General features: G+C 38.4%; 1 protein-coding gene across 1 annotated transcript in view; it reads left to right on the top strand.

Annotated features, from left to right (window-relative positions):
• The window catches only part of LOC106535185 (AN1-type zinc finger protein 3), a 47,543-nt gene that overhangs the window by 17,721 nt on the left and 3,286 nt on the right, over window positions 1–26,536 (top strand). The gene's annotated exons all lie outside the window — the stretch shown is intronic.

Here is a 26,536-nt window from a genome sequence, read left to right as displayed (position 1 = left end):
TTTCACAAACCAAAAGGGGAAATGGGGGCAATTATAGTAATTTCTGACTATTGTAGTAATTGCAAATTATTTTACTAATGGTCCTGCAGAATGTTCCACATTGTAAGGCAAGAAGATTTGATGATGAGTTGAAAGCATGAATGCTTTTCAAATTGTAAATGGGGGAGAAAAAGATGGCTCCAGCAGTGAATCTGATCCAATGTTGTCACACTCAGTAGGCATCTGCTTATACACGGTGCTTCTAATAATCATCTTTCGGGTTGTTAGTATGACACAAAAGAAAAGGCTCTGGGATTGAACTGTTAATTAAGTCATTGGTTTTGACGTCTAGATCCAACAAAAGCAGGATTCTAACTGTTGCTGTTGTGAATTGCTTTTCTAGCATGGGCCCAAGAATCTTTGACTGAGAATCATCACAAAACGATCTTATTCATTTTGATTTATTCATCATTGGAAGTTTGCGTAGAACTGATCATCTGTGGTCTTAGAGGAACAATTGTTGCTGCCCAACATTTTGAAAAGAACACAAGGCCTTTTCCAAACTTTTTAGATTTTGCCTCTCTATAGTAAGACAAATTATTGACAAGTGGAAAACATTTGCCAGTCTTCCCAGGAGTGAGCATCCTAGCGAGTTCACCCTGAGGTCAGAACATGCACTGCTCAGAGAAATTACAAAATACCCACGAGCTGCATCTCAGACTTTACAGGCCCCAGCTAGCATGGGTAACTGTAAAGTTTGTGACTGTACAAATAGAAAAAGATTGAGCAACCAATGCTTGTTTTGAGGAAATGCTTGAGGAAAATGTCTTCCCTCGAAAACGAACATGGCAACATTGCTTGAGTTTATTGAGCTCCAGCTACAAAAAAGTGAGGCTTCTCAAAGTCTACCTTTTGATGAGAACAAATATAAGTTGCTTGTGCCACATTTAGTGAAAACCATTCACAGCATGTCAACGAGCGAGTCAATGAGTGTCTTGCAGCTATCAAAAAGCTTGTCTGTATTCTAACATTTTCTACTGCCAGAAATAATTCTATTTCTCTGACTGCTGAAGCTTGAGTGAAATTAGTTTATGCAACTGAACATTGATCTCCAGCCAACCAGCAAACCAACAAAAAGATGGCTTACAAAGTATTGAGGTGTAGCATAGATTTGCCAAAGTCCAGACCTCAGCCTGATTAGGACTACCAGAAAACGTATTGGAGCTAAGACAAGGTGGTGCCCAAAGTTGTATGAAAGAGGATATATTCAACAGGAGCCTTCATGAAGTGGTCAAGAACTCAGACTCTATCCTTTTAAAGGAAGTTAATAAGTCACTATATTTATAACCAAATCTGCACATATACGAGTTTGATTAAAATTGATTTGAATGACCTCTATTTGACTTGTACAAACAGAAGCAGAGGGGAAGAGGCATCAGCAGTTATGTGGACTATTTGAACAACACACAAGAGCTAGACTGGACTTATTTAATGGCTGGAATTTACTTTGGATGAATTAATTTTATTATATTAACCAAAGAGTTTTTCACTTCCCAAATGTCTTTTTAGCTCATTAAAGTTTTGAAATGACTCAATTAACCATCAACTCACAGAATGCCAGCATAGAATTTGATGGTAAATTTTCCATTTGTGGTTTCCGTTTGGGGAATATTACACTCATCGTTGCTGAATTATCAGCCTTACGATTCATTCTTGTGTGTGTAGTTTTACACTGATTTTAATTGCATAGCAGTCAGATGTCAAACTGGGCTTTTAATCACCACTTACTGAATGGCAGCAGTATTTTGTATGTATTAATGAATACATTTGTGATGAAAGAACTAACTACTGCCTCTGAGCCTTTAGAGGCTACTATAGTGACAAGGCTTATTGTTGGAAGAGCTAAAGCTGAGTCAAAGAGGGAGGATGTGTTTTCTGCTGAATAAAGTTTAAATCAAGTAAAATGTCTGGTTTGGTTAAAATATGTTTGTCACATGATTCCGCACAGGACCCTTTACTCTCAAGTAAGTTCCTTGGGTGTGGGCATTGTTTGGGTAAGCCGTGATTGGTTGGATGGACTTGTGTGGGATTGGTTGTATTGATATGTGGGCATGGTTTGAGTAAAGTCAACTGGGGAGAAGTGTAACAATTAGATGCTAATTTTATGGATATTAATTTTAGTCATATCTTGAGACAGGAATGTGCTAGCACCATGAAATTTGAATGCTGTACATGTAGAAGGAAGTGTAACAACTTTTTTCAGTCAAAAAAGCCCTAACTCGCCTGAAAAAAAGATGGCTATTTTCAATATAAATATTAATATTAATCATCAATTCAGACAGGAAGGTGCTAGCCGCACTAATTTAAGATAAATTATATTAACAAGTTCACAATAATTTTTATTTGATGCGTTGTTCTGTTTTAAAGTACAGTCAATACATTGTATATTCATGGTCACAATCATTTTTACTGTTACCATTACTTCATCTTTAAAAAGGTTTTATTATACAAAACTGACTTTTTTGAACTTTTTTAATATCTTGTTACACACACACACACACACACCCACACACACACACACACACACACACACACACACATATATATATATATATATATATAATTTTGTATAGCAAATTGTGTGTTGTGGATTTTTGCACTCTATCACTACAGTATATAGTGGCATGACGGCTCAGTGGTTAGCACTGACGCCTCACAGGAAGAAGGTCATAGGTTCAGACCTGGGCTCTTTCTGTGTGGAGTTTGCATGTACTCCTCGTGCTTCTGTGGGTTTTCTCTGGGTACTCCAGATTCTCCCACCCCTAAAAACATGTACAATAGGTTGCCTTCAGGCCCAGGCCACCCTTGAAAAAGAGATGAGATCTCAATGGGACTTGCTGGTTAAATAATGGTAAATAAATAAATAAATAATGTCCTCAATTATTTACCAAGATTAGGTATACTTCAAATGATTTGAAAGAAGATAATTTATTATTTTTGAAATATGTAATAAAGGATAGAAGTGGTGGAGGGTTTGCTGACAGCATAGCTCATGATCTGTTTTTGTGACGTGTACTGGAGTGAGAATTCCATTAGAAAAAGGCACCAGTTGCTGATTTACTTGACAGTCTGTTGTCATATAACATGACAAAGCAAATGTGCTGTAGAAATCACCAAAGCTGCAATTTAGCTGTTTTTTTAATCTTTTCCATGTATAAGTCATACCTGCAGTATGTCACTGATGTTATCTACCGTACACTAAGTTATTAATATGTATCAAATGTTCCTCTACAAAACAAAAATGTTCAAGTGTTGTTTTGTTGTTTGTGTGTCGGCAATGTTTGGCAATGGTTCGGTCTGAATTTCTTCAAACCTATTGAAGAGCTGGGAAATCTGAGTGATGAAACTGAGTGAAGACATTCTGACTGTCGTTCCAGTTTAATATTCTTTGAGTGTGACTTTATATCGTGAGACATACTGTATGAAGCATAATCTCCTTTCATACCATATCTAATGACTCCAGTATCATCCATTACCATTCTGACCACCAAAAACTGACAGTATTCTGCAGGGGTTTCAAACAGGCCTGCTGCTGACATTTGGTCAGGTTTAAAAGGAAATTAGCTGCTATGGTGAAAGACTCAATCCCAATATAGCCGTTACCGTCTTATTGACTTTTTTTCCCTTTTGACCTTTAAGGAACAAGCTGACTGCACACTTCTCTTCAACTGCTGGCAGACTTCAACAGAGAAAGGTAAAGAGTGGTGGGGTATAAGATTTTAATGAAGAATTACCTGTGAATTTGTGGATTTGGAAGAAAGCGAGGAGCTGTAAAGGATGACAACCAGGAGGAACTTATCTCTGTTATAAATCGAAGCTATTCCCATTCATAAATCTGAGTCCCACTTCTCTTATTTGTATGCATATAAATAAGAGAGCCTATTTTTTTACAACCAGATTGATTTGAAAAATGACTGAAAACACGTGCAGTACCACTGAATAGTTTAAATGTGGTTTCTCCTTTTTTAATAACACCAGTTGTGACTGAAAGCTAACTGTTTTGACGGCTCCATTATCCATCGTGGCACCTTTCACAGAGCTGCTGTGATTACTGCAGCGATGTTTTGACATACAACAATAGTACCGAGTTCAGAAATTTGTTTTACACCCATTGACTGATCAATTTCTTGCACAAACCAGTTATGCCACATTATTAATGTGACCTCAAAATATAATTTGAAAATGTATAAGAAAAAAAATCTGGTTAAGTTTTATTTTGTATCGAACACTTTTCTAATCATGTGCTTGCAATCTTTAAGCAGACAGCATGTCAAAGAACCAGACAGGTATACATTAATTAATAGACTTTTACTCAGAGCTTAAATCCGTCCGTCCGTTTTCTGCCGCTTATCTGGAATCGGGTCTCAGGGGCAGCAGCCTAAGCAGAGAGACCCAGACTTCCCTCTCCCCAGCCACTTGGGCCAGCTCGTCCGGGGGAATCCCAAGATGTTCCCAGGCCAGCCAAGAAACATAGTCCCTCCAGCGTGTCCTGGGTCTTCCTCTGGGCCTTCTACCAGTGGGACATGCCCAGAACACCTCACCAAGGAAACTCATTTCGGTCGCTTGTATCCGCGATCTCGTTCTTTCGGTCACAACCCAAAGTTCGTGACCATAGACGAGGGTGGGAATGTTACCGACCGGTAAACTGAGAGCTTTGCCTTCTGGCTCAGCTCCTGCCTCACCACGACAGACCGGTACAACACCCACATCAATGCAGATGCAGCACCAATCCACCTGTCAATCTTCCGCTCCATTCTTCCCTCATTCGTGAACAAGACCCTGAGATACTTGAACTCCTCCACTTGGGGCAGGACCTCCTCCCCGACCCGGAGGCGGCACGCTACCTGTTTCCGGCTCAAGATAACGGTCTTGGATTTGGAAGCACTGATCCTCATCCCGGTCGCTTCACACTCGGCTGCGAACCGCTCCAGCGAGAGCTGGAGATCACGATCTGATGAAGCCAAAAGGACCACATCATCCGCAAAAAGCAGAGATGCAATCCTAAGGTCACCAAAAAGGATCCCCTCAACACCTTGGCTGCTCCTAGAAATTCTGTCCATGAAATTAATGAACAGAATTGGTGACAAAGGGCAACCTTGACGGAGTCCATCTCTCACCGGAAATGAGTCCGACTTACTACCAGCAATGCAGACCAAGCTCTGGCACTGGTCATACAGAGACCTAACAGCCCGTATCAAAGGGCCTGGTACCCCCTACTCCCGGAGCACCCCCCACAGGAGTCCCCGAGGAACATGGTCGAACGCCTTCTCCAAGTCCACAAAACACATGGAGACTGGTTGGGTGAACTCCTACGCACCCTCCAGGACCCTGCTGAGGGTGTAGAACTGGTCCACTGTTCCATGACCAGGACGAAAACCACACTGCTCTTCCTGAATCCAAGATTCGACTATCCGACGGACCCTCCTCTCCAGGACCCCTGAATAGACCTTACCAGGGAGGCTCAGAAGTGCGATCCCCCTATATTTGGAACACAATCTGCAGTCCCCCTTTTTAAATACAGGGACCACCACCCCGGTCTGCCAATCCAGGGGAACTTCCCCCGATGTCCACGCAATATTGTAGAGTTGCATCAACCAATGTAACCCCACAACATCCAGAGCCTTAAGGAACTCTGGGCGAATCTCATCCACCCCCCGCGCCCTGCCACCGAGGAGCTTTTTAACCACCTCATTGACCTTGGCACCAGAGATTGGATAGTCCGACCCAGGGTCCCCAGGCTCTGCTTCCTCATGGGAAGACGTGTCGGTAGGATTGAGTAGGTCTTCGAAGTATTCCGCCCACCGACCCACATCATCCCGAGTTGAGGTCAGCAGTGCACCATCCCCACCATAAATAGTGTGGTTTGAAGAGTCCAGGTGTTGTGGTTTTTGAGCTGGACCAAGTCTAATGTGGTCCAGTTGCCTGAAAATTGATGAAAAAACAACTTTATTGAAGTTTCACAAATCAGACAAAGCTTTCCCTGAGCTCAAACCTGTTTTTAAATATTCTTCTATTAGTGTTGAATAATCTAGTCCAGAATTGAAGAGTCCTGGGGCCTCATGTACAAAGACTTGCATGGATTTCTTACTGAAACGTGACGTTCGGTCAAATCCAGAAAACGGCATACGCACAAGAAAATCCAGATGTATCAAACTGTGCGTACGCCGGAATCATTGGTTTTGTACATCACAATTAACGTGGAACTGAGCGCATGTGAGACACCTCCCCTGACATGCCTTCATTAAGATATATTAAACAGATGCAAATTACTTCCTGCATGTGTGAAGGACATGTTTGAGTGATCCCTGCGCGATCAGAAATTATTTCTAGAGTCAGGAAAATAATGACTTTAATATAATGTGAATGAGAAAAAAATCATAAGTAAGAATAGGAATAAAATATGTTTATCACGCAAAGAACGAGTGATTGTGTGTCGGTGTGTGTGTGTGCGCGCGCACGCTGCTGTGTTGAGCAACCGGCTCTTCCATCCATTCTGAGCCTGGAAATATTAACTTTGCGCAGGAATTTATTACCATAATTACTGTAAACACAGAGGAATTTAAAATTTTGGTAGAATGTAGATCTTAGTTTATTTCATAGCTGATCTGAAGAAACGAGTCTCTGCGTCTCAGTAGAGTTCACGTGACGTGACGTGATGTTGGAGAGTCTCCACATGCCCGCGCCGCAGCCTTTGTGCGCAGTCTGTTTGTCAAGCTTTTGCTCTCCTACTTACAACATTTACACAAGTTGTAAAGTGTATTTCTACGTGTCATTTTAGAGAAATCTACAACAACGTAAACACCAAGTATGAAACACTTCCACTGACGGCGAGGGTGCGCGCGCTTCAAAGCACGACCATAACTCAGCCTTTAGAATCATATGGATGATACGATTCCATTGGGCATGATTCAGCTTTGGGTGGACTGGACTGAGTCCTGATGGGTCTGCCAGCTCCCTCTGGAAAGCTCCTGTGGAACCCCAGTTCAGTCGCTGCTGCTGCACGTGCATGCGTGGAGCACGTGGCTACTCGTGGCATCGTGCTCCCTGAGCGCAGCAGTGCCAAACTAAAAAATGATTTTTCCTCAAAACAACTGATGAGCCACTCGTCATCAGAAAATTATATCCGTTTATAAATAAAAGTACTGCATGTTACACTATTATATCCTCCAGTAAGGCTGAACCTGTTCCTGTTAAATGGATTTTTGGCACAACTTTGCACGTCCTTTATTAAACTGCGTCCATGTGGATGTAATAATTGTTAATCATGTGTGTCTGGTGTGAACAATAACCATTTTCACATCATCAACAGTTTCTCAGAATCACCTCTAAGTGTCGCCAATGGAACCAAAACCACAGAAACGTGTGTACGCCAGCCCTGGAGTTGGAGTGGGGCTGCGCACATTTCCACGTTCAGTTGAGTTTTGAGACATCCCGAGTTTTGCATGGAATATGGCGTATGCAAGGTTTTTGTGCGAATGCACCATTGATACATGAGGCCCCAGGTGTTGTAGTTTTTGAACTAGAGCAAACTAAACACGCTCAAGGTAGTGAAAATTTGTTGCAATATCTCTTTAGTCATTTCCCGAATCGGAAGCTGGAATCGGAAGCTAACTTCAGCTTCGTTATTTTAAAAGTCATGTTCAGCAAAGTTAGCTGTTGCTTGTTTCTCAGGATGATAACATCACAACAAAAGCCTTGCACCAACAGCAAAGGTTGTGTTCATTTCTGAAATTCTTAAATGTAAACTTTATCATTTAGCGGCAACATTTAGGATTGGTTACATGTATATTTATAATTGAAATTTGCAGATGGTATGTGGTACATATGGTAATGGTATGTCCAAATAAACAGGAATCAGCTGGATTTCTTCTTTAAAACTTTAGTTTTGATCTTCTGACTCCAATCAGGTTCATTCAGTGCTCAGCAGCACAGGCCTCAGTCAGACTTTCGGCTGAACCAAAACAAACACGGGAGCTCTGCTCTGAGCAGACACTCTGCAAAACACTGACAACTTCTTCCAGTAATATAATAAAAAAAAAATTCAGCTTATAATGTATCTTTCTTCCTGGTTACACCCTTGGACCTTTTACGTCAGACGTCAGAACGTCACTCAGTTTTGTTTAGGCTAAGAGAAAGAACACATGATAACACACACTCCAACTCTTTGTCAGCTTCAACCTTTCAGACTGAAATGATCAGAATGTATAAAATACAAAACTGAATCTAATATTCAATTCATCAGTAACAAAATTTCTTCAATCCCTCTCTTGACATGTGTAATATGTCAAAACTATAAGAAATTTTATGAAAACTTTATAAAGAGAAGTTATAACATCTGTTGTTACATCAGGATATTTCTAAACATTTCCCAACCCTAGACCTTCAATTTTTAATCCTCCCAGATGTAAAAATATTCATCATCAGGGATAAGACTCATAATGCTCTCTTTCCACTCTTGTTTCTTCTTCTCTGTCCATTTATTTTTATTCCTCATCCAAAGGTTCTGTAGCTTTGTGTGATAATCTGGAAGCTCCTGTTTCACAGGGTCTTCAAAGCAGTCTCCGATCCTGTATACTTTTTTCTTGGATGTAGGTTTTACATTCTCATTCTCAGTTGATGGTTTGAGTTCCTCTGGTGGAGAAGAAGTAGTGGTCAGTTTTTCTTCAGTTGTAGCCTGGGGGAACACATTTTCTGGTTCCTCTGTTTGTGATGCTGATGAATCCAGATGTTCTTCCAGTTCAGCAGCTTGACTTAACTCCCCTCTCTCTGATTCTGGTTCAGCCATTTGCACCTTGTTTTCCACTGGTGTCTCAGTTTGCACCTGTTGTCCTTCAGCCTCAGACGTCAGCTGATCACTCTCCTGTCGTTTGTTTCCAGCCGGAACTTGGTTCAGGAAATACTTCATGTTCGAAGCTAACAGCTCCGATCAATGTCGGTTCAAAGTCATTCCATCAGACTTGAAGAGATGTCTTCTCTCCCAGAAGAGATCAAAATTATCCACAAAACTCACAGAGTGGTCAGCACAGAGCTTTTCCAAAAAAAAAAAAAAAAAAAAACATTAAGAGCCAACAGTCTGCTGAACCTCTCAGCCCCTCCTCTGGCTGTAGGAACGGGCCCACTGATGAACACATCCATGTTGAGATTTTTAACTGCATTCAGCAGCTGAATAAAATCCTTCTTCAGGATTTCTGACTGTCGGTTCATAACTTCATCACTTCCTGAATGAATGATGAACATCTTCAGAGCTGGATACTCTGCTGTGATTTCCAGAATCTTCTCTGTGAGGTCAGATACTTTATCAACAAAACTCAGAACTTTGATTTTTTTTTTCTTGTTCCAGAAGCCTCTGATCTCATTCACCATTTTATCTGTGATGATCAGCATTTCTTGATTCTTGAAAGTCTCTCTTCGGACCTTTTGCTTTGAGCTGGATCTGGTCTCAGGTCCCTCTCTGAGATCAGGACATGAACTTTGTTCAGACCCAGTTTCTTCCAGTGGTGTMAATCTGTTTTGAAGAAACACTGCTCTGACTTCTTTTCTCTGGCTGTTATCAGGTGTTTTGATTTCAGCCTGTCGTTTTCTTCTCCTTGCTGGTGGAGAAAAAGCATTTCTCTGTAACTCTGGCCATTCGTTGTCATCTAAGAGCTGAATCCTTCCTGAGAGATTTTTTGGTCTGGCACAAACAGAGTTCCATACAGCTTCACCCTCAGAAGCAGCTTCCATCTCCTTGTCCAGTTGATCTCTCATCTCAGCCTTCTCACCCATTTGAACGCACGTTGAGTCCTCCAAAGCATTCATCTCTTCCAAACGATGAATCTTGAGCTCCAACACCATCACCTTTTGGAGAAGCTGGCAGAAATCCTCTTTGGAAAAGAAAGGAGGCATCTTGAAGCTTTTCTGTACTCACACTCAGCAAATGATGTTTAAAAATCTTCTCAGGTTCTTCAACAGCCAAAAATTAAATCCAATGTTTTCTGCTTATTCAAGATCACACATCACGTCGGGGAAGTCACCAAATTGTTGGAAAAATATGCGTTGTTCAAAATGGTATGTACGAATAAACAGAAATCAGCTGGATTTCTTCTTTAAAACTTTATTTTTGATCTTCTGACTCCAATCAGGTTCATTCAGTGCTCAGCAGCTCAGGCCTCGGTCAGACCTTCATTTGAACCAAAACAAACATGGGAGCTCTGCTCTGAGCAGACACTCTGCAAAACACTGACAACTTCTTCCAGTACTATAATAAAGAATTCAGCTTATAATGTATCTTTCTTCCTGGTTACACCCTTGGACCTTTTACGTCAGACGTCACAACTTAACTCAGTTTTGTTTAGGCTAAGAGAAAGAACACATGGTAACACTCCAACTCTTTGTCAGCTTCAACCTTACAGACTGAAATGATCAGAATGTATAAAGTACAAAACTGAATCTTCAATTAATCAGTTACAAAATTTCTTCAGTACAATTAAGACATAAGGACTAAATTTAACTGCTATCTTGATAGATGAAGAAATTAATGATCTCTATGCGTAACAGATCAGTTGAACACAAACAGGAAGGATAGCACTACAACCACAAAATGAATATACTGTATTAATATGCTTTAAAAGATTTTGCTGGGAAAATATGTAAAACTGATATTTTTGTCGTAGAATTTTATTTAAACTTTTTTATCTGGCTAAAACATTATATAAATGTGCTTACATTTTAGTTGTGCACAAGGTATTATTGGTTTTGGTGCCCCTGATTTGAATAATCTGGGTGGCTGTGGAACTGTTGTCTTGGGACCAGAAAGCCACAGGTTCAATTCCCAGCCATGCCCACATGTTGTGGTGTCTTTGAGCAAAACACCTAATCCCCAACTAATCTAGTTCATGTGATGGGTCAAATGCAGAGCACAAATTTGGTTATTGCACTGATGAGTGCAATAACCAATGCATATTGTTACTATGCATTGGCATAGCACATTTAAATTAAAAAAATTAAACAAAATCAAAACTTGTCAAGTAGGGTTGGAACTAGGATGAGTGTAAAATCTCATTCAGTACAAGAAACAGTAAACAGTAAATACCAACATATCCCTGTAAAACTAAATAATTCTATAAAGATACGTATAACTAATATACCGGTAACTTTTTTCAACAAATTTAACTTAATACATTTCCCATCATACTAGTGGCTGTTGGAACATTTATAATATTTTTATTCATGTCTTTTTCATCATTGCATAAAATCATGCAATTGTATTAATTTTGCTTTTGTGATTATGTATCTATGAGTGTCTTTTGTGTCATCGTCCTGCAGAGAATGCAGATGAAAACAGCATGTGTAGTGAAATCCAGCACTTTTACTAAAGAGCTGATGTTGATTAATATGCATGGCCCATTTTCAATAAAAACAACACAAACAGATTCTAAATATCTCAACACTTACAGTACCTAAAGCATCACATCATAAACAAAAAGTGTTAACATATTCCAAACATCGTTTTAGTAGAATAATAAGATAAAGTGAAGGTGGAATAGCCCTCCTTTAACACCTGCTGTGATTATAGCTTTTATAGTAGGTAGAAACTCTGAGAAGAGCTGGTTGTTTTTATTCCAACCATAACTTCCAATTACCTGCAAAGCAGTGTTTATTCAGTGTTACACTGCTATTTAGGATTATTTATGTACAAATACTATTACCTATTGTTACTTCAGACACATTTAGCTTCAGTCATACCTGTGGTTCTGCTGCTCTGCCTGCCTGAGCTTATGGTACATTTGAGAAATTAAAATAAACAACAATGATTTCTGCAGCTGGATGTTTTTCTCTGATGTGCAACATTCAAGAAAATACACTCGATAGACTCAGATAAGCATACAAACACATTGCACACACATATGCACATGTGGCATAAATAAAACCTTTTTTTGTCTTTGGGTTTTTCTGGGTCGAAAAGCATCTTTCAGAACTGCAGTTGTGGTTTCTTTAAAGGGGCAATATGTGCTTTCCAAGCCTATATTTCAATTTTATACTAAAATGAAGTAACTATGTCACATTTTCAGCTTATGAAAGAGCTATATATTTGTAAAAATCCCCAAAACAATTTACTTCTCATCTTGACAGTTTCTAAACAGCTTGAAATAGGTCTCTGTCTCTTTAAGAAAATCCAACCACTTCGGTCACGCCCATTTTAGCACGTAGCCTGCCGGAGTCGCAGACACATCCCAGGGGAGGAGCTTGTCCCAAAAGGACACAACCCAGATGCGTTTCTGGTCCCAAAAGGTGTTTCTGGTCCCCACCTGTCATTTTGCTCCTCAGCATGTCTTCCTAAAAACACTTCAGGATTTCTCAAACATGCATGAATGAGTCAAAGCAAGGCTTTGGACATGTTTTTATGAGAGTATAACATTATAACATGATGTAAAACTCAAAAAAGTTGATTTTACATGAAATTGCCCCTTTAAAATTCACTTGGACCTGAGTAATTCCTGATTGTTTTTCACATGTGTGCTGTCCGTGGACACTTGAACAGTAAAGCCATTCTTTTAAGGTTTGAAAAACAAAACAGTAAACAGATTATTTTTATCATAAGACATCCATTAAACATTAATAATACTGATTTGTTTGCCAATTATTTTGTTGGAATATAAGTATCACCCTTCCTTTGTTCCTTCCTTTCTCACTGCCACGTCTCACACCCAGCATGTTAAAAGTCCTTCACTGTCAGATTGATCTAAAACACTCTCGTTCATGACAGCATCGCCTTACTGAGACGTGAAATGGGATTGTAAATACTCTGAAAAACAGAAAAATCCCTTCAAGGTTTTGGCTCTTGCACTCTGTGTGTTTCAGTTTACTGTATGTAACTACCTCAGCTCCTGTGCAAATGAACATGAAAGGGTTTCCAAAGATATCCAACAGGTTTTTATTATTTTATTACAGGCTACTATCAGTAGAAGTCAAGTTTTGATGTTGCAAAATTAAGACATTTGGGGGCAATCACCAACACAGTAATGATGGTACAGTACATGTATCATTTTCTTTCCATTACTGTTTAATGTTATGTTTTGACACCTATCAATTGAGCTCCTAAACCCCTCCCAATTAGACTAATTGTAAATAAATTCAGCAAACAAAATTAACTATTGACCTTTTTCCCCCCAAATTTATAGATCACCAAAAACAGGTGCAGACACTGACATATTTTCTATTATCAGCTGAATGCAGAAGCACTGAGGACTGACTGTAGGTTGTGAATAATAAGAGATCCGTAATCACCCCAGGAATTCCTCAGCCTTTGAGAGCTGGGCCCATTTACGACCTTCCATTATTGCCAAGACACAATAAAGAGCTTTGGCAAAACGCCCATCGGTTTCACTCCGATTAGAGTTGAGGATATTTGGAAGCCCTTTTTCCTCACTGTTCTGAAGACATGGTCTTTATTTGAGGAGAACTAAAGAACAAGACCGATAGAGACAGGAGAGGCTGTGAGGGAGATAAAGGAAGCTGAATACGGTGACTCGACTGAAAAAGGAGTATTTATTGAATTGTCTGAGACAGATTATTATTCGTTCATATCTGGACAGAAGAAAGAGTAAAAAAAGAACTTCATATACAGAATATATTAGGAGTTAGAGATGTATTGACATGTTCAGGAACAACATTATCTATAGACTGCGGTAACAAATGGGAAAGTTCATTTCTGGAGGAATCGTAATATTTTTCCACATTAGTATGATCTGATTGCTGTTTATTTTTAAAATCCTGATATAATTTAGCATGCTGTAATTTCATTTTGGATACAGTAAGTACATCTATGCATCATAATGTTCTGTAAAGATGTGCTGGTGGTGTCAAAAGACTTTGACTTACAGAACAAAATGTCCGATTGTGGTTTTTCAGGCACCAAATAAGAGTGGTCCCACAGGTGCAGATATCTGCAGAACAGTCTTGCACAAAGGAAAAATATTACCAGTCATATTGTATTATTGTTTTTTTTTTCATTTTACAATACTTGCTTTCATTTGTTGGACTTAAAACCAGAGCTGATGTATATACTGTAATTAATTTACCTGATTTCCCTCTGGAATCAATAAAGTATTTTTGAATTGAATTTAATCATTTAACAGGGACTTTGCACAATACAGTCAACAAATTTTCATTTGTTGTTTACATCTTTGTTGCCCTCCTTCCACTGATGCACCTTTTGTTGTTGTTTTTTGTAGTCCAGGTAGAAAAGTGTATAGGTTTTACTTGTACAGAATGTGTGCTCAAAGTGAACTTTTCCATCTAAAGATTTTAAAAAAAATATTTAAAAGAGGACTTTTCAAACACAAAATGTATTTAACAATATACATCTGACAACATAATTGAATGAAAATGTGTAATCCTCTTCATGTATACATCAAAGCCAAAGAGAACTGTTTAATAAACATGTAGAAATTAATATATGATTAATTACATCCTGTAATTACACTGCGATCATATTGCTGCTTTATTTTATTTTATTTACTTTTCCCGTAGTGCACACAATCATGCAGACAAAACGGGTCTAATCTTATTTAAATTATGCTTCGACTGGATGTAATTGGTATGGCAATGTGCTTTGTGAACTTTGATTGCTTTTCTATGACGCTCAGTGGTTTAAAAGAAAGCCGAGCCGAGTGGGTGTTCGAGGGTTCAGGGTGATGAGGATGACGAGGGTTCGCCAAAGATACGCTCAGCTCGTTTGCCACGAAGCCCTGACAGCACAATAGCTCGGACCCCCTCCCTCCTCCTTCCCTGACTCCATTAACCAAGCAGTGATAAAATTTCCCAGTGACACCCAGCACCATCACATCTGCAAGAGGCGCAGACAGAGACATACATTTGATGTGCTGCAAGGTGTCTAATTTTTAATTGTTTCAGTATCGCATTGCAGACATTAGGTGCGCATGGTTTGCAGGGGGCTGCAGCTGGGGTGAGGAGGAAGTGGGGAAACAAATCTATTTATCCAGAGTGACCCATAAAATTAGACAACTAATTCCAGGTTTTGTTTCACAGAAGCAGCTGATGCATGGGCGCGGATGACAGTAAATTACGTAGATTTGTTCTCCAAAATACAACGTTGATCCTACTCTAAATAAATTACTCTTCAGATACCTAAAATAATGACAAGACACAATGGTGCTTTTGAGTGTTCAAGAAAAACACTCCAGTAAAACCTTATTGATCTTGGAGAAGTTTCTTCACACATAATCCTTCCATGTGTGCTCAGTAACTTAATAACAAGCCAACATGAAGCGAAACAACACAAGGGCCTCATGTCAGGGTTATTACCCACAAAACCGGTTTTTCACTGCAGTGGCAACCTTCTGACCTTTGCTCATGGTCCTCACAGGTACAGCAGTAAGTACATAAAGCAATTTTAAAGCTGCTTCTAGTGTCATGTAGTCCCAGCAATATGTTTTCACATGCTGGGATTGTTACAGTACACAGCAGATCAGACTCTGATACAACACCATCACACGCGTTTGCCTGTGCTCCATCTTTTGTTTTTCGAAGCACAGTTCTGTTGAAGGGTTGTGAACGGTGGCACGACGGCTTAGTCGTTAGCACCGACGCCTCACAGCACAAAGGTCCTGGGTTCGATCCCCTGCTCGGACCTGGGGTCTTTCTAGGTGGAGTTTGCATGTTCTCCTCATGCTCACGTGGGTTTTCTCTGGGAACTCTGGTTTCCCCCACCCCTAAAAACCTGTACAATAGGTTGCCTTCAGGCCCAGGCCTCTCTTCATAAAAAAATATCTGAGATCTCAACAGGACTTAGTTAAACAACGGGTAAATAAAATAAAATAATAAATAAATGAACAATTAATAGCTTACCTGTAGTAGATAGCTAGTTTAACCTTCATTTGAAGAAATACTGGCTTGATAAGCTAGTGGCTATAGTCAGAGTGGGACCATAACCAAAGTGGATTGTTTTTACTCTAAGCTAAAATTTCCACAGAGACAGAGGTGTCAAATACTGAAGTACAAATACTTGATTACTTAACTTATTCGTATAGAATTTGTGGTTATTTTTCTGTCAACTTTTTACTTCTATGCCATCATCTTTTTACTCCTTACATTTAAAAAATAGCAAAAAGTATGTCCTTTTTATCATTGTGCATTGCCAATGCACTGCACACTATTGTGATTCGTTTTCTATCCGTCATCTCAACTTTGCCATGCTTCTCCTCCTGCATACTTTGTCCTAGAGCTGCCATTGTAATTTATATCTTTTAAGCCCCTGTGCCAAATAATGGCTATGCCTTTTGGTGCCTGTAAAACTTATAGTTTTTGAAATATTAATGTTTAATAAATTATAATGACAGTCAATGGGGCCTTGTATTGGTCCAATACTGCCCCCTGCTGCATCTACACAATATGGTACTGCACCATAGTTTAATAATATTTAAACTCAGTACTTCAGTGATTACAATACTAATATGATTGTATTTTAATGTTTTACTGTAATACTGTCTTTATGTTGTTCTATTGCTGTAATACATTGCACTTACTTGCATTGGCAAGGTAAACTTTTTCTGTATACATACAATCCAATCCCTGGGATTGTTCTTTGCCACATCTCCTATGGTCTCAGGATGAGCACTGTGGGCTTTCATGCGGGAGATCAGGGTTCAAATCCAGCTATTGCAACTTTAACAAAAATCTCTTCAAACTTCATATTGTCACACAATTACCTTTATTACAAACACCTGCTGATGTGACAGGCACAAGCTGGTTTAGAAAACATATTTCAACTTGGTCAAAGCTCATTCTGCAAGTCCAATGCTCCTGCATACTTTGTCCTACAGCAGCCATTGTAATTTCTATCTGTAAAGCTCCTGTGCCAAATGATTGCTTTGCCTTTTGGTGCCTGTATCACTTGTAGTTTTTGAAATATTAATGTTTAAACTTTATTCCAAATTCAAATAATGAGACTCAATGGTCCAATACTGGCCCCAGCTGTACTCAACTTGGTACTGCTCCATACTTTAATAATATTTAATCTCAATTGTTCAGTGTTTACAACACTAATATGATTGTATTTGGATGTTTTACTATGATAATGTCTTCATACTGCTCTATTGTTGTCATATATTGCAATTAAGTGTCAATAATTGCATTGGCAAGGTAAACTCTTTCTGTATACATACAATCCAATCCCTAGGATTGTCCTCTGCCAAATCTCCTATAGTCTCATGATGAGCACTGTGGACTTTCATGCGAGAGATCAGGATTCAAAACCCAGCTAAGCAACTTTAACAAAAAATGTCTGAGCTACTCCTCCTGCATACATTGTCCTACAGCTGCCATTGTCATTTCTATCTGTAAAGGTCCTGTGCCAAATGATTGCTATGCCTATTGGTACTTGTACAACTTGTAATTTGTGAAATATTAATGTTTAAACTTTATTCCAAATTCATATAATGGAGTCAATGGGGCCTTGTAATGGTCCAATACTGCCCCCAGCTGTACTCAATTTGGAACTGCACCATAGATTTTTAATATTTTTACCTCAATGGTTCAGTGTTTACACTACTAATATGATTGTATTTTCATATTTTTCTATAGATTTGTCTTAATACTGCTCTATTGTCATATTATGCAGTTTAGCGGCAATAATTGTATTGGCAATGTGGCCTCTTTCTGCACACATACAAACCAACGCCTGGCACCACACTCTGCCACAGCTCCAATGGTCTAATGGTCTATGCCATGTGCGTTTGTGTGTGAGATCAGGGTTCAATCCCAGCTAAAAACAAACACTTTCAATCAAACCACATATTTTCCGATTATATTGTCACACCATTACACTCAATGGTTCAGTGTTTAAAATACTAATGTGATTTTATTCTCATGCTTTATTATAAAATTGTCTTAATACTGCTCTATTATTTTAATATTATGCAGTTTAGTGTCAATAATTGTATTGGCAATGTGGCGTCTTTCTGCACACATACAAACCAACCACCCCTGCCACCACCTTCTTCCACAGCTCCAATGGTCTAATGATCTATGTCATGGACTTTCATGTGGGAGATCAGGGTTCAAAACCCAGCTAATGCAATGTTAACAAAAAATCTCCACCAACTTTATATTGTCACTCAATTACCTTAATTAAAAACACCTGCTGATGTGACAGGCACAAGCTGGTTTAGAAAACATATTTGAACTTGGTCAAAGTTCATTCTGCAAGTCCAATGCTGCAGGCAAAGCCATGCTACATGGCAATGCACACTTGTTTTTTCCAAAGTAAAAACCCATGTCTTGTTTCATTTTGGCTTCTTTTCATTCCGGCTTGTCATCATCCAGATAAAATATAAAATATAAATATAATCCCAAAATTTTCACCATTAACATATTATATTTTTATAGTCATTATTACCTTTATAAAAGTGTTTTTTGGGGTGGGGTTGTGCACTTTAGACTTAAACTTTTATTCCTAATGTTTTCTTACATAACTTTTACTTTTATACCTAAAGTACTTTTAAAATCAGTGTTTTTACACTTTTACTTGAGTAAAAATCTTGACTTGATACTTCTACTTTTAAAAAAGTCTTTGTAGACCCTAGCATTTATAATTTGACATGAGTAATGAATGTGAATACTTTTAACACCTCTGCATAGAGAGATTCTGTCATTCTCACAGGAAGTGCCTCAGGAGACAAAGAAAGTGCTACAGTTTCCTGCTGCTTATTTATTGTTGCTAATAACCACAAACTTTTGCAGCAGTCCACTTTAGTTTAGTCCATGTTTAGAATTAAACAAGGCTGTTCAACAAGCTGCAAACATGTCTGTAACCTTTCCACAAAATCCTACTTTAAAAGATCTGAACTACCCTTTTAAACTGTTTTTGAGTAATTTTGGTAACAAAGTTAGGAGAAACACCAACCAAACTAACAACATGACTTTCTTCTTGGCTGAGGCAATAAATCAAACAGACCCCAGTCTGATGAGTCTGTTTATGAGCTCTGAACTGAATATCCTCGCTGCTGATGTCAACAAGACTTTTAGAGAAAGCAAGTTTATGGTTACCTTGGAAACTAAACGGCTACTCAAAAAGGAAAATAAGATTTCATCTTGCTGCTGTGACCTGCATGTCTGCTGCTCTGTCTTCTTCAACAGGCTGCGCTCACAAACAGACACCTGGCTCCATATTGTCAGGTGGACAGTCTGCTTTCAAATCAGTCATGGAGAACACCAAATGCCTTTTCTGCTTTCTTTTACTCTAGGCACTAGGTCATGGTTAAAAAGTAATGCAGAGTCCATCTTCAGCTGGTGTGACATTTGCTTATTAACACAACCTAAAACAATGCTAGGCTGATAAGAAGATAACCATTTCTTTCAGCAGTTCAGTTATAAAACACAGTCATGGATAGAAACAGACTTGGACCAAAAAAATAATAGGACACTGAAAACTATCAACGTGTAAAAGGATTTCAGATGGCTTTATACAACCATCGTAGTGCATTTTCTCACAATTAAAAGATGCAATAAGATTTCATATCCTCAACGTTTTGCATTAATCTTTCAGCAATGCATCTCGTTTCACGTGATGCCACACTATAAATCACAACATTTAGAATGGGGAATAAGATTGGATAACTTCTTAGCAAAATAAATAAATAAATGGATAAACGAGGATTCATTGATGGCTAGATAGACATAAATGGATCGACTGATGGATGGATGAATTGATTAATGCAGACATTCTGTTTTGGCTCCTCAGGCTGTTCGTACTTCAGTCACCTGGAGATTTTCTGTCATGCCTCAGCTCCTGCTTACCTCACCTGCTCCCAGTTGTTTTTTAGCACTTGGGTAGTATTTCTGCAATCTTTGACTTCTCTCTTTGTCTGTGTTGCTGGCTTCATGCTAGAAAACTTAAAACAATTATTCCTGTTTACAACATTAACCCTTTTGTCTTTTTGAGTCAAACCTATAAATTCTTTCACGTTTTCTCTCATCCTTGAATGCTGTACTTACTACAAAGATTTAAATGTTTCTTGAGTGGAATTTAATACAAGTAAAAGCTGTCATGTCAACCCTTGTTATCACAGAGCATTTCTGTTTGTTTCTAGATTGAAAGAAAGTTTAATCGGCTGTGTCTTTTCTTTTTAATGAAATGTCCATCATCAAAGATGTAAGACAAGCCCAAAGTCTGAGTGGAGCAATACTTTTTATTTATTGAGAAGGTTTATAAAAGTTATTTCTTTTTTCTTTTGATGTTATAATAGATCAATTATATAATTGTATCTGCAGGTAATGAAAGAAAACCATGTAACTCTGTATACATCTCTTATTAATAATATTAATGTAATATTAACACATTAATATTGTATACAAGTACTGAAATGTGTTTTTTTTTCTTTTTACCAAACACTGGGCTGTTCAGCTAAGAAATTTAACCTTTTAACACATGTCAAACTGAAGGCACAGGCCAAATCTGGCTCTTGTTAAAGGAACAATATTATATGTTTCTCAGGCATATTTAAATTCTATCTGTACCATAATAAAGTATCTATGTCATCTTCAGTTCTTATTAATGCTTTTTTCATGTTTAAATAGAAAATAAAATAGTCTTCTCATCATTTCCATTTCTGAACACCTTGAAATTGGCCTCTGTCTCTTTAAGAACCACCTTCCGCTTCTGTTCCGCCCATTTCAACACGTCATCACAGCAGCTTCTCTCCACAGGGCTCTGCTGTTTATAACCTGGAGCCTCATCGTGGCAGACTTTGTTTTAATGTTGATTAAAAAAAAGAAGCAACATTATACAATATCTGTTTTGGAAAATTGCAACTCAGTAGACATATGAACCTTACTGTCGGACTGGAAAGTATGTTTTCTAAAGAACCGGAGCAATTACAGAGACAACGTCTCAGCTGGTAAGATTATTTCAGTCATCCTCACAGACACACAGTACTGATCGTAGTATAAGTTATAAATCTTAACACATAGACCAAACAAGGATGTGAACAAAATGACGTGAGTTGCTTTTCATCTTACCTGCAGATGACGACAGTGTTCACAGGTGTGCTCTGTGATGAGGAAGCTCGGCTTGGAGACACAGCCCAGAGGCGGAGCTGGTCCCAAAAGGCGGTTCCAGTCCCAACCGGTTGTTTTTGCTCCCCTGCCTGGCTGCCTCAGGACACCACAGGATTTCTCAAACATGCATGAATGAGTCAAAGTAAGACTCTGGGCATGTTTTTGATGAGAGAAAATTATAACATGATATAAAACTCAAAAAAGTAGATTTTACATGATATTGCCCCGTTAACATTTTTACGGCCCCAAAGGTAGGTTCAAATGTAAAATAGCTTTTTTGATTTAGCTATTTTGCATTTAGTGCATTCTACTCAACAGCTGGCAAACTTTCAAGCCAAGAAAATAAAGTTTGAATTTTTCATTAATTTTTTTGATGTGGAAAGAGCAACAAAGAATTGACTTTATTATCATTTTTTATATTCTTCCCATTTTAAAGTCCAATATCTACAGTATATCTGGACCAGCTTCTTACACATACAAATAAAAATAAAACAATTAATTTGAGAAAGCAAAAACATCCAATGAAATAAAAAATGGAGTTCATGATTTTAAAAGCGCATACATTATGTGATGAGTGCTCTGGACAGAAGGCAACCATAAAGATTCACAACAAAGAACATTTTTCAACATGCCCATTTTCCCCTCTTCTTTTTCTCAGTTAAATCTGCTTTTTGATCATTTAATTTTGAGACTCCTCAGCTTTCAAATTGGCTTTTTGAGATGAAGCATTCTCTTTGTCTTCGGCGGAGCAGATTCATTTTTTCTTGGATCCCTTCAACTCTCTATGAAGCCAAATCATTTCCAGCTCATGCCAGCCGAGTGCAGAAGTTATTTGAGAGTAAAAAGTACATGTGGTGCGTAATTCATTCAGAAGCAAACAATAGCAGCTGGCAGAATGAGTTCGTGGGCTCAACAGTGTATGCATCATTTACAGGTCAGAGCCACAAAGAAAGAGACTATTAAAGTAGACAACAACTTATTCAAAGCAGCGCCGGCTCCCAGAGGATTCATCTCTGCTACTCTCCAGTCCTAATTGGAGGAAGAGATAGCACGCTGTGATTGCTATTGGAAATTGAGACACTCAGTCGATTCTCATCATTCTCCCAGAGCTGATCAACGCCTGTATGCGAAGATGTCGTCTGATGCGTGCTTATTTATTGGAGCGCTCAATTAACACATGCTTGCAACAATCTCCTGGGTGGTTTTACATGAGTTGTATTTATATTGTCGGCCCACTCCTCCTTTCCGTCTGGGAAGTTATTCTCTGTGTTCAAGGCTTATCTATCCTGCTTTGCTCATATATTTGCTAATAACGTAGAGGCTTTCATGGCTTTATTCCCTCATTGTTTCAGTCTCATAGGGAGAGTTATCCCAATGCTGATTAATGCTGATTAACCAAAAGCACAACAGGTTCCTTAAACGTTCATTGTTATTCTTGAAATTTATTCTTTCACCTTCTTTAGAGGTGTCTAGAAAAGAAAAGAAAAAGGACAAAATAAGATACATTTTACTGTTGAATGGTCTGACAATTTCTCACAGTACACAAAGAAAATATAGCAAATAAAATAGGTATAATTTCTTTACTATTGCAACAGCAGTTTACATTGATCATTGGGCCTCATGCAAGAACATGTTCGTATTTTTATCCTAAATTTCTCTTACTTTTGTTCGTACAAAGGGTTCGTACGAACATGTCACGTCAGATTCAACAAACTCTTCTATCTTCAGGAAACGTGCGTAAATGAGCTGCGTAAATTACACCTGTTCTATCCAGCTGCTCGTGCACGCGAGAGGAGATTAGCATAATTACCACCCCAAATACACCATATAAGGCTATGATTCCTGCCTCAGATATCAGGAAGTGTCCATTCATGAAAATGGCAGCGAAAACTTAAAAGAAAAATTTTACGAGTTCAGAGATTGAAGTCCGTCTGTCAGAGATCCAGAAAAGAAAATCTGTCATTTTTAGCAGGTCAGCTGTGGGATAAAAAAGAACTGCTAAAAGTATAAACAACTGTGTTAAATCATTTTCATTTATTCAGAAGACACAGCGCAGCGCTGCGCACCGTAACCCCCCCCACCAGCGCGCTGCGCGGCGCAGGTGGTCTCAGATGCGGGTCTGAAATAAGCATTTTAAAATGTTTTTAAAATAAGTCTGGCACTTTGGAGAAAATCCTGGACTTGATCATGTATCCCCTCTGGTCTGGGAACGTCTTGAGTCCCCCAGGACGAGCTGGAAGGTGTAGCAGGGGAGAGGGGGGTCTCTCTGCTGCTGCCCCCGCACCCGATCCCGGATAGGCGGCGGAAAACGGACGAACGGACAATTTATATTGTTGGTCTAAATTATTACATTTAAAATTATAACTCTAATTCAAGCAGAATAGCCTATTGTCAACATAATTATGGAGTGTAATTTATTTTCAACTCAAAATATCTTCAAACTAACTAAATATAAAGTTATTAATGAAGAAAACCCGTCTGGATAACAGCAGACTGACTTCACGTAAAATATACGACAGGTCTGGACCACTCATAAATTTTGTTCGTATCTGAAAAAAATCTTAGAATACGAAAACATTGGTGAATGCCACAAATTCTCCTAAATCACTCGTACACACAACTTAAGAACAAATCTGTGCGTACGAACGGTTTTTGCATGAGGCCCATTGTTCTTCAGTGGCAGCTCCCCTAAATTACGGAGTTCCTCAGGGTTCAATCTTATGTCCTATTTTGTTCATATTGTACTTGCTGCCTCTTGGACACATTTTCAAGAAATATATTTCCTTTCACTGTTTTGCAGACAATGTCCAAGTATACATGCCCATAAAGAAAATAAATGATAAATATAATTCCCTACAGTCTCTAACAAATTGTTTAACTGAAGTTAGTTCATGGATGAACCAAAATTTTCTTCATTTGAATCTAAATAAAACCCAAGTCATACTTTCTGGACAAAAGAACCTTATTACTAAACCTGACCAAATTCTTGGTTCTCTAGCACCTTTTTTATCAGTCTTCTGTTAAGAATCTTGGTGTCATTTTTGACAGTTGTTTGAAATTGGATAAGCAGGTGAGCGCTGTTGTGAAATCAAGCTTTTTTCATCTGCGCCTTCTAGCAAAGGTAAAATCAAGTTTTTGTTTCAAAGATTTTGAGAAACTTATTCATGCATTCATTACTACACGATTAGATTACTGTAATTCTTTATATAAAATCTTGGACCAATCTTCTTTACGTCATCTCCAAATAGTTCAGAATGCTGCAGCTCAACTCCTAACTGGAACCAAAAAACCATGACCGTATAACTCCAGTACTGGCTTCTCTGCATTGGCTGCCAGTTTCTTATTGCATTGATTTCAAAATTCTTTTATTGGTTTTTAAAGCTATAAATGGCTTGGCCCCAGCCTATCTTAAGGATCTTCTACATGACTATTCCTCTTCTAGATCACTTCGGTCTAATAATAAACTGCTTCTACACATTCCCAGAACCAGACTGAAAAGCAGAGGAGACCGGGCATTTATTGTCACTGCTCCTAATTTGTGGAACAATTTACCATTCAATATTAGATCTGCCCATAATCTGGAACACTTCAAATCTCTTCTGAAAACTCATTTTTACTCTCTGGTATTTCAATAAGGATTTAAATTGTATTTTATGAGTCTTGTCTATTTAATTTATTGTTTTTACTTTAGTATGTTTTTTATTAGTTGTTTTATGATTACTGTACAGCACTTTGGTGCAGTTGGTTGCTGTTTTTGAAAGTGCTCTATAAACTTGACATTGACATTGACATAACAAATCAATATTTTTTGTGAAAGGAAAAAAAATTGTATAGGTCCTCTGGACGGGTTCTTCTTTAATGAAACGTTTCGACTTATATTTTTTGTTTGTTAGGATTTTGTCTCTGACATTAACTGCATTTGTGTCCTTCCATCACACATTGAGAAAATGGGCTTGGCCTAACTTTTTCCTCATGGTATTAGTAGAACACCATAATCAAGAGCAGCTGGTTTAAGTAGGCTAGTCAGGCTAGGCCCTCCCTGGTGTTTACAATATGAATCTTGAAATACCTAATAAATACAAATTTAAAATACTGTATCACATTCATACATGTCAACCTCTTTGGACATTTACCTGTATAAAGAGCTTAAATTTTGCAAAAAAATCCGTACAACTAGCACCCGTGGGGGGTGGGGTGGGGTGGGGGTGGGGTCGGCTGCGGACATGAAAGCGAGTGGAAAAAGTTCAAAACTTTTTTCTAGCGGCAGAACAGGTTGGAAGATGGCATTTTCATGTTATTTACTGTTTTTAATCATCCTGCAGGCTATGACATGTTAGATAAATTTGAAAATGAGGTTTTGAAAAAGTCCGTTAAGACTTGAAAAAAATCCGTGAGATTGTTCTATACGTCAGTACACCTGCAAAATGACGTGAAATCCTTGTAATTTTTTCAAATTGATCTATTTAACCGGACAGTGCATATTAATAACAGTACATATGTAACATGCCAGAATTAGCCAAAGGCTAGTTTTCATCTGTCGTCCTGGTGGCCAGTTGTGCAGTGGCACCCTAGGAAAACATAAAATATTAATATAACTTATGGACAATCCGCACAAGTCGACATGAATGCACATTTTGTGAAAATTACAGCAAAACTTGTACAATTGGTCTTGAAGCAATCCCTTTCAAAGGACTAACTTTTCACAGCTCTGTTCATTTAATGTCTTTCATGGTGCATAATGATTGAAAGAAGTTTTGTCCCAACCCCCTTGGTTTGCTGTTCATTGAGGCTAATTTTATTCAGCCCAGGGTCACCTTAAGGTCATAGGCTTTAGCCAATAATGTGCCTCCAGTGCACGTGGATGTGGGTGTGGTTTGGCATAGACTAAGTACGATGGTGTGCAAAATTAACATAAACAAGGTGGATTATTAAATTTCTTACCCCTTCTTCCTTCTTTCTTTAGAGTAAAAACTGGAAGTGAAGAAGTTGGGGGTGGATAGACCAAAGGATTTTCAAATCTAGCAAAAGGAAAAACAACAAAACCAAACATTTTTCAAGTGCGGAAAGGACTGGCTAATGTCAAGTGTAGCTAACAAATCACTTTTCTGCTTTCTGTGTTTGCTGATTGGGGGAGACACAGCTTGAATCTGTTTCATTATACAGTATACAGCGGGTAAAATAAGTATTGAACACATCAACATTTTTCTCAGTAAATATATTACTAGAGGTGCTAATGACATGAAATTTTCACCAGATGTTGGTAACAACCCAAGTGATCCATACATACAAAGAAATCAAAAATAATGTGGAATGGCACAGGGAAAAAGTATTGAACACATCAACATTTTTCTCAGTAAATATATTACTAGAGGTGCTAATGACATGAAATTTTCACCAGATGTTGGTAACAACCCAAGTGATCCATACATACAAAGAAATC

The sequence above is a fragment of the Austrofundulus limnaeus genome, unplaced genomic scaffold, assembly GCF_001266775.1.
Source record: "Austrofundulus limnaeus strain Quisiro unplaced genomic scaffold, Austrofundulus_limnaeus-1.0 Scaffold1380, whole genome shotgun sequence".
NCBI classification, from domain to species: domain Eukaryota; kingdom Metazoa; phylum Chordata; class Actinopteri; order Cyprinodontiformes; family Rivulidae; genus Austrofundulus; species Austrofundulus limnaeus.
The sequence above is the reverse complement of the archived record's forward strand: the minus strand, read 5'-3'. Positions and strand labels throughout refer to the sequence as shown.